The sequence below is a fragment of the Cucurbita maxima genome, unplaced genomic scaffold (assembly GCF_002738345.1).
Source record: "Cucurbita maxima cultivar Rimu unplaced genomic scaffold, Cmax_1.0 Cma_Scf00094, whole genome shotgun sequence".
NCBI classification, from domain to species: Eukaryota; Viridiplantae; Streptophyta; class Magnoliopsida; order Cucurbitales; family Cucurbitaceae; genus Cucurbita; species Cucurbita maxima.
Window position 1 is genome coordinate 221,338 of NW_019272110.1, and position 12,520 is coordinate 233,857.

The 12,520-nt window shown below is 32.7% G+C and overlaps 1 long non-coding RNA gene across 1 annotated transcript; it reads right to left on the reverse strand.

Annotated features, from left to right (window-relative positions):
• Positions 1–1,379: 1,379 nt before the first annotated feature.
• On the reverse strand, positions 1,380–11,790 carry LOC111472943. Its single transcript, XR_002715516.1, has 2 exons — positions 11,706–11,790; positions 1,380–1,449 (listed from the first exon to the last, which is right to left on the reverse strand). It is a non-coding gene; the product is annotated as an uncharacterized LOC111472943 (long non-coding RNA).
• Between the last annotated feature and the right edge of the window lie 730 nt (positions 11,791–12,520).

A 12,520-nucleotide genomic window follows, 5' to 3' on the forward strand; every position in this document is an offset into this window, starting at 1 on the left:
CTTCATATTTCAATGATCATTATCTTTAAGAAGTCTTGCAATAAATATTTAACAACAATTTTGTCAATATAAGATAATATTAACATTTATCCTTAAATCTCTATTTTTAGGACATACAAAATTATCCTAAATCATTCCTTTGAAATTGGTTAGATAATCATCTATTTAGGTTAGATTGAACCATTAAAAAGTTCATAATAAGTAATATGTCATCAACATAATTTTTTTTTTTTTTTGAGAAAATCGACCGACGAATTAGTAATTTTCTTGTTTTCACAACCTCATTACAATTTATTTAAAGTCATAGGTTATCAAACCTTCTATTAAAAAATCTATAGGTTAAATTCATTTCAAAAATGAATTTTTACCCCTTTAGATCTTTAATGCATTCTCTTAGATTTCTTCTCACAAATGATTTAGAGAATAATAATAGACTTTTAAGTGTCAGAGAGAAAGTATACTTCTCACTAATTTCTCCTATTAAGTTCAACTCTGCATCATGAGTCATATTTTGAAGATGTATCTTCTTATCTATACATAATTTTTCTTTTGTAGATCCATTCATATTTTATGAGTTTAACTTCGTCAAGAACACCTACAAACTCCTGGATTTTATGACTCTAACTTATTTATCTTTCGGAATCATCCCTTATAATTATTTTGAGGGTCATAAGCCTTCAAATTCGTCATCTAACATGACAATTTGAATTTCAATAGGATTGAGTCATCTCATAACTCTCCACGACGATGAAGCTTATCCAAGTAATGACCAGAATCCACTTTACTCTCAAGCGAAATTAAATTATTAACAAATTTTGTTAACTATTAGCGTCTTCCCTCGTAACTATTTAATTAACACTATGTGATCTTATTAAAGATGTATGTCCTTTTATTTCAACTTCTTTAAAAAATTATGTGTCATATAAATATGTTTTTTTTATTTAGAATTAAATAAAAAACTATTTTGTTTCTCTTAGGAGTAGCCTACACATGGATTAAGATTTTTTTTTTTCATTTTTTTCTTAAAATTATTTTTTAGTTATTGCCTAATTTTATAATGGCGAAGTTACTTCTTGACTAAAGGTCTTGAAGAAAGTAATTGCAGTAAATTCTTTCTATACATATTATTTTGATCTTTTCTAATTATATTATTTATTTTTTATGAATTAAATTAAAATTTGAAGATCATTCAAATTATATGCGTTTTAATTCAAGCCATGTTTAATAACTAATCATTTTAATATTTATACTCGAAGAGGTGACATTGGCAAAATAAAATGTTGGAAGATTAAAATTAGAGAATTTATAAAATAATTGAGTTGTTTTTACTTATAGTCCTCCTATGCACTTAGTGGTAACGAAGCTTGGTAAGATAAATATATATAGGTAACTATGTGATTATTTTATTGTGGCCTATGCCATTTTCATAGTTAAGAGATAGTAACACCCCTATATATATATATATATAGATGACTTAGTGAAAGGAGAGAGAACAGTCTAATTCTTGTTGAAATCTTTGAGAACATCTTCAAAGGATAAGAGAACGACCCGTGTCCAGGGATGCGTTAGAACCCCACTTTTGCAATATATGACCAAGGCATATCATCATGATCAATTATAATTTCTATCACAATAATATAAATTCTATCAATTAGACCTAAGTTGGTTGGAATGAACAAACCGTTTACCACACGCTTGTAAATGAAATGATGTCCACAACCACTCCTGTTACTCTCTTCAACGGCAAACCTTCCAGCTTTTTGCACTTCTTCTTCATTGGAATTAGATTTGAAGGCAACACTTCTCCACAACTCATTTTGAACACCTTTGCTAGATAATTTCGACAAACTTACTTTGCTTACGAATACTTTGGAGTTCGATATTTATAGTTGTTGCTGAACGCTATTCAAATTGATATAGTCGAATCTTACAACAAAGACTAGTTGAGCATTCCTCTATTAAGAGATAGCTTCGAATAAAATTCTTTAATTGAGATGATGGTTACATTGTTTTAATCAAACCATCGAGACTAGTGTGTTACGAGTAGTTCAAATATTTTGTAGGTATATTTTTAAGTTTTAGTAATAAATGACCCGTAATAATTGGATATAATTAAGGTTAATTAAATTTATAAATAGAAGTTTGGATGAAGTTAGATGGAACCACTTATCTTAAATTATATCAAAATATTTTAGGTTTCCACATGACAAGAAAATGTCATTCTGGTTGGGTTTTAATTTTAGTTCTCTCTTATTTTTCAAAGTTAAAAAAAAAATATGATAAATTATTCTCTCCTATGGTACTAACATTTATTATTCTATTTAAGTGATTTACAATAAGAAGAATAGGAGCTCCAAATATCCAGGTCAATAAATATCAATTTCTTAAACTTCTTTTCTTAAGAATATCTATTTATAGAAGTCAAATATGAGTAAAAAAAAAAATATAGAGATATGAATACGAGACTTAAATATGATACCACAAATAGGGTAACATGTCATTTTTTAAGTTTTATAATAGAAATAAATTTATATATTTGTATGCTTAAAATAGTTTAATATAGTTTAATGTATATTCCCTCAAAGTCAAGGGTCTTATGTGAAAGGTTGGATTATAAATGTATAACATATCTATTGTACTCACATGTGAGGGTTCAATACATGTCCAACACTTGTCAAGTTGTTCTAATTCTTTCTTTACACTCATTTAAAATAGTTTAAAAACTAGCCTGTCAAATATTAGATGGACTAATTATCGAATGAATATGAAAAAAAACAAAGAAATAAGAAAGGGAAATAAAAGCCTAAGCTATGGAGCATGAGAATAAGTTATTCTCATGTTTTTTTTTTATAATATGGGTCAAAGAATTTTAATACTTTTTAGAATAAAGGGTTTTCTTTCACCTCCCTCCTCCTTTCTCCCTTTTCACGTTGAGTTCTTTTGTTTAAGAAAAAAGTTAATTGTGAAAATGAAGAGATTAAGAAGGTTAAAGAAAGGAAGAAGAAGAAAGAGTGTTATGTCTTATTTATATCTTAGGTTTTTTATAAAATGGCATGACATCTTGTCCATGTGGTGTCATAATTGTGTCTCATATCCGTATATCATTTTCTTGGTGTTACGATCTTAAATTTCTTCATATTCAGAGTCGTTACTAAGGTCTTATGCTCATCTCTTATGCGAAAATATAACTCTTAAAATAAAATTTCATCTATAGTATAAATGTTGAAAACATTTAAAACATCCTTCATCTGGAAAATACAGTCCTGGTCTTACGTGTTTAAATATGAAATACTCAAATTTAGAGAAAATAAAAAAAAAACAAATACAAAATAATTTAAATCAATGAAAGGGAAAACAACTTATTCTAACCTAAAACTTCATAAACTTATTCAAACCTAAAACTTCATCGATGTACGCCTTGCCTTTGCCTAAAAAATGATATGACACACCGAGTATTTCAAAGAATACTCAGTAAGTGACTACCCCCTGGGGGGCCATGCAAATGCAAACACATGCAATCATGCTCTTGGGACCTATCTCTATCTAATCTAGGTGTGACCTCAAATCTTGGAATACTATAGATGTGTAGTACTTCCCAACACACGATCCACACGTGCAAGTGTGAGTCCTCAGAGGGCTCGCACACCCACTGGGCCTTCTCTGGTCAAGCTACTCTGTTGCGACGTCCAGAGGTTAGTGGAACCCCTAGTTTGGATAAGGCAACCCTAATCCTTAGCCCAACGATCAAGCTTTTGTTGAAGCAAGAACCCTTGAATCAAAGTAATTAACACCTCCTATACGAAATTTGGATCAACCAAGAGATAAGGCTAGAATTAGATTACCTCCTATGATCGAAGATCTAGAAGCAAGATTTGGAAACCTTGTTCTAAATTGAGTCACTCCACAATCGAACTTGACCAAGGCTTTATTGAATGGCTCGGGTGCAATTCTACCACAAGAATTGCTTGAAACTTAGAAATGACAAATATGATACTCGGATTTCTAAGGGAAACGTCTCAATTTGAGATCTGAATTACATTCATCCACGAATCTGAATTTTACATAACATATTGTGGGTATTTATAGTCTCCTAACAAAAGACATTTGTGGACGGGATTTATTCCCGATCCCCTTTAATCTCCACAAAAGAATAAGTCAAATTGACCCTTTGACTTTTACATCATTTATGAAATTAAAAATAGTTTTTTCTAACAAATGTTGATGTGCTTGAGTGGTTAATGCGACAGGTTCGAAATCAATTGAGCTCTCTGCACATAGGTTTGAATTCTGTTGCTGACATTTTAAAGTTGTTTTGGATCGTGTAATAGGTCCAGTTGGAACATTTGGAACACCGTGATTCTTATCATCTTTTGCGATCCTTGGATCCTTGGATCGTGTAATAGGAACATTTGGAACACCATGATTCTTATCATCTTCCCCCTCTTCAAAAGGATTCATCCTCACAAATCGGAAAAATCATCAACTACATCCAAAGGACTCAAGTCAGCAACATTCTTCCCCCTCTTCAAAAGGATTCGTCCTTGAATTCATCACCTACATCGAAAGGACTCAAGTCAGCAACATTCTCCCCCCTCTTCAAAAGGATTCGTCCTTGAATTCATCACCTACATCGAAAGGACTCAAGTCAGCAACATTCTTCCCCCTCTTCAAAAGGATTCGTCCTTGAATCAGAAAAATCATCACCTACATCGAAAAGACTCAAGTCAGCAACATTAAAAGTAGAATGTACTGAAAAGTCTCCGGGAAGATCAATTTGATATGCATTGCTATTAATTCTTTCAACGACTTGATAAGGGTCATCCCCTCTTGGATGTAACTTTGTCTTCCGTTGAGATGGAAATCGCTCCTTGCGAAAATGTATCCAAACCCAGTCACCAGGTTTAAAAATGATTTCCTTCCGTTCTTTGTTAATCCTTGAAGCAACTTTGAAATTTTGGTTCTCAATTCTCTCTTTCACCTCCTTGTGCAATGTTTTGATCAAGCCTATCTTACTTGTGGCTGCGTCACTCACAAACATATTAGAAGGAATAGAAAGCAAATCAAGAGGTGTAAGTGGATTAAATCCATAAACAACTTCAAAAGGAGAACAATGAGTTGTACTATGAATTGCTCTATTATATGCAAATTCTACAAATGGCAAACATTTATCCCAAGACTTAATATTCTTAAAAATGATAGCCCTAAGCAATGCTACTAATGTTCTATTAACCAACTTAGTTTGTCCATCCGTCTGAGGATGACATGTAGTTGAAAACAACAATTTGGTACCCAATTTACCCCAGAATACTTTATAAAAGTGACTTAGAAATTTAGCATCCCTATCACTAACAATTATTCTAGGGATTCCTTGTAGTCTTACTACTTCCCTAGAAAAAAGTCTGCAACATGTTTTGCATCGTCTGCCTTGTTACATATAATAAAATGAGTCATCTTACTAAATCTGTTTACCACAACAAAAATACTATCTTTACCATTTTTAGTGTGCGGTAAACCAAGAATAAAATCCATAGATATATTAGTCCAAGGTTCTATGTACAATCCATTTGGTTGTGATCTAGATTTAGCTTCTTTGCATTTAAAGCATTGACTACAAAACTTATGAACATCATGCTTCATTTTCGGCCAAAAGAAGAGTTCATGCAACATATTATAAGTTTTATTAATCTCAAAATGTCTCATTAAGTCACCACCTTGTGCTTCTTTTACAAGAAAATCTCTGATGGAGCATTTAGGAATACAAAACTTACTTTTCTTAAATAAGAATTCATGAAACACATAATAATCATCTACCGCTGTTTTTGTAAGATAAGATGCATAAATAATTTTAAAGTCTTGATCATCTTGATATAATTCTTTAATATGCTCAACTCCAAGAATTTTTGCACTAAGAGAAGTAAAAATATTGTACCTTCTAGATAATGCATCAGCTACCACATTATCCTTACCTTGGTTATATTGGATGACATACGGAAATGTCTTAATAAACTCCACCTACTTTGCATGCCTACGGTTCAGTTTGTTTTGACTCTTAAGATACTTCAAGCTTTCATGATCAGAGTGGATCACAAATTCTCTAGGCCATAAGTAGTGTTGCCACACCTGCAATGTGCGAACTAAAGCAAACAATTCTTTATCATAGGTAGGATAGTTCAATGCTACCCCATTTAGTTTTTCACGAAAATACATTAGGAGTTTTCCATCTTGCATCAAAACAACACCTATGCCCAAACCACTTGGGTCACACTCAATTTCAAAAGTTTTATCAAAGTTAGGCAAGACAAGTAATAGTGCATTGGTTAATTTATTTTTAAGCTCACTGAATGCTTTCTCTTGCATATCTCCCTATTTAAAAACAACATTCTTTTTCACTAAGTCATTCAATGGTGCAGCTATGATGCTAAAATCTTTTATAAATCTCCTATAGAAGCTAGCTAACCCATGAAAACTACAAAGTTCACTTGCATTTTTTGGTGTTGGCCAATCCCTGATTGCTTTAACTTTCTCTTCATCTACTTCTACTCCTTTATTACCAACTATGAAGCCAAGAAAGTTAACTTTTTCCATGTAAAAACTACACTTATTAAAATTAAACTTAACATGTTCTACATGTTCATGCAAAGTCTTTGAATAAATTAAAATATCATCAAAATACACAACATGCTTTCCTAAATATTCTTTCAAAACATGATTCATTAAGCGCATAAATGTACTAGGAGCATTAGTTAACTCAAAAGGCATAACAAGCCATTCATAAATCCAAACTTAGTTTTGAACGCGGTTTTCCTTTCGTCTCGTACATGCATTCTAATTTGATGATATCCAGATTTCAAGTCAATCTTTGTAAATAAACATGAACCATGCAATTCATCAAGCATATTGTCTAGCCTAGAAATAGGATGTCGATACTTTACCGGGATTTTGTTGATGGCTCTACAATCCACGCACATGCGCCACATTCCATCTTTGTTCGGCACCAATAAGATTGGTACAGAACATGGACTCAAACTCTCTCGTATATAGCCCTTCTCCATGAGCTTCTCTACTTGTCTTTGAATTTCTTTAGTCTCAGTTGGGTTGGCTCTATAAGCTGGCCTATTAGGAATGACTTCCCGTGGAATAAAGTCTATTTTATGTTCAATGAGGTAGTTCTTTAGGGACTTCATCTTGGAATACGTCATCAAATTTCTGTAAAAGAGATTGAAACATACTAGGCAAAAACATATTGTTATCGTTAGAGACCAAACATCCTTTCTTGTACACAAGTACAAAGATGGTTTTTTTGTGAGAACATTGCCCTTCTAACCTCTTCAACTCTAGCCAAACAACTCACATTCTTTCCTTTTTTTTTCTCAATTTCATTCTTTATTTCACTATGTTTTTCTCTTTGACTTTTCTCTATTTTTTCACTTTAACTCTTGTTTTTCTTTCAACTCTTTTTCCTCAAACTTTTTTTTTTTTGTCTTCCAACTTTAATTGATCAGCAAATACATTTGCAGAACTCAAAGGTACCAGAGTGGTTTTTCTACCATCTTTTACAAAAGAATACCTATTTAAATAGTCATCATACATAATCCTCCTGTCAAATTGCCATGGTCGGCCAAGCAATATGTCTCCAGCATGCATTGGTAAAACATCACAAAGAACTTCATCTTTATATTTTCCCAGAGTAAAAGATATTAAAACTTGAGAAGTTACCTTCATTGTTCCACTGTCATTGAGCTATTGAAGCTTGTAAGGTTTAGGATGGTGTTGGGTTGGAATTAGCAACCTTTTGATCAACATGGTACTTACGGCATTGGTGCAGCTTCCGCTATCAATTACAAGACTACAAGGAGTCCCCTGACTAAACACCTTGTGTGAAATAGGTTGTCTCTTTGATCATCAACATCATTCTCTATAACTTGAGTTTTAAGAAGTCTTCTGGTAACAAGTATCAAATGACTCCCGTCTTCCAGTTCCTCCTCATTCTCTGGATTTCTTCTTCAACTAGCTCATCATGGTCCCTTTCCTCACTATCTATGACAACTTGTCCATTCTTGATGATCATGACTCTCTTGTTAGGACAATCACGACTAAGATGACCAATTCCTTGACATTTCCAACATTTGATGTCTCTATTTCTTTCTCGAATCTTCTTGTATTCCTCCACTTTTTCTTTACCCTGGGAGGTCTCAACTTTGTTCTTTTTGTCAAGATCATACTTGCCTCCAACTTTGAAATCGATCTTTTCAATATTTGCATTCTTCTTCCAAGTGTTGAAAGTAGTAGACTTTGAAATACCATAGCTCTTGGAGTTCTCCTTCTCCAAACCTAGTTGCCCTTCGATTTTGACAGCAAGGGGTAACAATTCTTGCATATCAAAATACGCTTGCCTATCCACTTGATGAGCAAGTTGTCGGTTTAACCCACCAAGGAATCTAACTATTGTATCTTTCTCATCTTCATCAATACATGCTCTATTCATAAGGGTCTCCATTTCTTTGTAATATTCTTCAACACTCTTGGATCCCTGTTGTAAAGTATAAAGTTTTTGCTTGAGTACTCGAGAATAATGCTTAGGAATGTACCTTTTTCTCATTAATGTCTTCAATTCCTCCCACGATTCAATTGGTTCTTCATAATTTCTTCTCCACTCTGATTTCAAAGATGTCCGCCATATAATGGCGTAATCACAAAATTCAGCCACAGCAAGCTTTAACCTTCTTTCTTCACTGAAATTGTTGCAATCGAAGACATGCTCAATTTTGCTCTCATACTGCAAATACTCCTCTAGATCAGATCTCCCATAGAAAGTTAGAATTTTTAGCTTTACTCTCCCGACTCCTTTTTCTTTTTCTCTCTCATACTAGTACTCCCTCTCAATTCTTTTTAGTGCTAAAATTTCTCTACCCCTTCTTCTGACTCTTCCTCTCCCTCGACCGACATCTCTCCCTCCCATAGGACTATGTCCCGCTAAAAGGGTGACATTGTCATCTTCTTCATTTTCAACTCCTTCATTCAAGAGTACTTCCCTCCCTTGAAGATTACATAAGGCTATTACAATTCGCTCCATTCGGTTTATTAGTGTACTAATAATTTGATTCAAACGAGTAATTGTTCCGACCTGTGCTTCTCTCCACCTAGTTTCATTGATCTTCCCTCCATTTCCTCCGTCTTGGTTCATGATTGTAAATAGTAGTGGAATATGTTTAGGACCTCACACACTCAACTCACTGATTTTACACTCAGGGACACTCGTGTTTATACACACAAAGGTAGGTTATTTGAAAAAGTGACTAAATTATGATCAAGGTAGGCTAATATATCGGTAAAGCTATTCAAGGCAATCAAGATAAGTTAATTATGAAGTAACAACAAAATAAAACAAGAAGTGAACAAACAAATAACAGACACGAAGATATTTTTGGATAGAATTGCACACTGAAAAAATAAAAAAAAAATAAAAAATCCAAAAAGAAAGGACGTGAAGATTTTAAGAATGATCTAACTCTTCTTTTTACAGAATTTGGGAAATTTAAAAGTTATCTTCAAGCGTAGATTATGAGAGAAAAAAAAAATATCAAACACAACGGTTCTAGATTTTGATGGATTAAGAAAAAGATGTGAATCGAAGTTTATTTGATCTTCAAATAAACATGCAAATGATAAAAAAAAAAATGATAAAGAACAGTTATAATCACAATCGTAAGAACAAATATGTTAAGATTTTTTTTTTCAAGATCTCAACGTGATCTTTATGTAGAAAATGAGAACAAAGTGAAAAGTTGATGAATAAGGGCAGAAATGACAGCAAGAAAATGAATTGACAGATTTAAAGAAAAATAAATAATAGCATAAATGAAAGATAAAATCAATTCTAGAGTCGGCCACAAAGATGTAAACCTACGCTCTTATACCAAATTGATAAGGAAACCCTAATCATTAGCCCAACGATCCAAGCTTTTGTTGAAACAAGAACCTTGAATCAAAGTAATTAACATCTCCTTATACGAAATTTGGATCAACCAAGAGATAAGGCTAGAATTAGATTACCTTCTTTGATCGAAGATCTAGAAGCAAGATTTGGAAACCTTGTTCTAAATTGAGTCACTCCACAATCGAACTTGACCAAGGCTTGATTGAATGGCTCTGGTGCAATTCTACCACAAGAATTGCTTGAAACTTAGAAATGACAAATATGATGCTCGGATTTCTAAGGGAAACGTCTCAATTTGAGATCTGAATTACATTCATCCACGAATCTGAATTTTACATAACATATTGTGGGTATTTATAGTCTCCCAACAAAAGACGTTTGTGGACGGGATTTATTCTCGATCCCCTTTAATCTCCACAAAAGAATAAGTCAAATTGACCCTTTGACTTTTACATCATTTATGAAATTAAAAATAGTTTTTTCTAACAAATGTTAATGTGCTTGAGTAGCTAATGCGACAGGTTCAAAATCAATTGAGCTCTCTGCGCGTAGGTTTGAATTCTGTTGTTGACATTTTAAAGTTTTCCAACTTTAACCGTGCAAATATTCAATTGTCTTTTGTCAATCGTATCAGCTTCTAATTCTAGAAATGATGGTTGAACCGAGCTGATCCAATTTTGTAGATGAAGAATGAATGTTTGTTGAATCTTCTTCGCCTTGGATCGTGTAATAGGTCCAGTTGGAACTCTTTGCCTTGGATCGTGTAATAGGTCTAGTTGGAACATTTGGAACACTGTGATTCTTATCAAGTGAAACCCCTAGTGTCATACTCCCCATGAACACCCTCATCATCAAATTGTGCGCGTCTACACTCATCATCTCTGGGAGAAGTATCCTTATGCTTATGAACATACAACCTGCATGAGGTCCCTCTAATTCTCATCTTAACAGCTCTTCTAACACAACCCTCTAATCTCATCTCTTTGTTACATTAAGTAACACATGCTTGTTGGATATTTATATTAATATCTTGCTTAATATGACACTCATCAATATATAGCATGCTTAATATGATCTATTGACATGATGCAATATGACACTCATCACCATATAACATGCTTAATATGAAAAACATCAACATATTAAGATAAACGTCATGCAATCATCATACTCACCATGACGCCATTAAATGTATCAAACATATCAAGTACATCATACATCGTAATATAACTCATGTACGTCATCATGCATCATAGCTCATACATCATAACTCATACATCATCATAGCTCATACGTCATCATAGCTCATACGTCATCATAACACATATATCATCATAGCTCATATATCATAAATTGTAACTCAACAATTTCTAGCCTATCTTATATAAGGTCACTTACATGATTAGCTTATGCTGGTTTCACCAATTTATCCTTAATGAAATTCGATTTTTGTCATTTGTATGCAAATCAACCTATATAGACCGTTGACATCATTTTCAAGTTCAATTCTCTAAATTTTTAAATAGTCTATATGTTAAACTTCATGCACGAACATTAGAGATTTTGTATGGGTAGAGTCTTGAAATATTATATTATAATATATATATATATATATATTTATATATATATATAGAATTTTATTTTTATTAAAGATTTCATTTTCTATTATCACTGTTTTAAGATAATTTGACCGAATTACTTTAAATCACATTATTATGTATTTTCTTACATGATTCTTTTGCTTTATCATAGTTAAAGATACTAACACCCCTATATATAGAGAGGTGGCTTAGTGAAAGGAGGGAGAGCAATCTAATGCTCGTTGAAATCCTTGAGAACATCTTCAAAGCATAAGAGAACCACACTAACCGACTAGTGTCTAGGCATGCCTATTGAACTCCACCTTCGCATTATATGACCAAGGCATCTCATCATCATCAATTATAACTTCTATCACAATAATATAAATTTTGTTAATTAAACCTAAGTTGGTCAGACTGAAAAAACCGTTTTCCACACGCTTCCGAATGAAATGATGTCCACTGCCATTCCTGTTACTCTCTTCCATGGCAAACCTTCCATCTTTTTGCACTTCTTCATTGACATTCTTAATTGGAATTAGATTTGAAGGTAACACTTCTCCACAACTCATTTTGGACACCTTTGATAGATAGTTTCAATAAACTTACTTGGCTTATGAATACTTTGGAGTTCGATATTTATAGTTGTTGCTGAACGATATTCAAATTGATATAGTCGAATCTTACAACAAAGACTAGTTGAGTATTCCTTTATTAAGAGATAGCTTCGAATAAAATTCTTTAATTGAGATGATGGTTGCATTGTTTTAGTCAAACATTTTGTAGGTATATTTTTAAGTTTTAGTAGTAAATGTCACATAATAATTTGTAAATAGAAGTTTGGATGGAGCTCGATTGAACCCGTAATCTTAAATTATATCTAAAAATATTTTAGATTTCCTTTTTAAATATTCACACGAACAAATTAAAGAGGTCAGAAAATGTCATCCTTATCATGTTTTAATTTTAGTTCTTTATTATTCTTTCTAGCTTGGATTTTAAG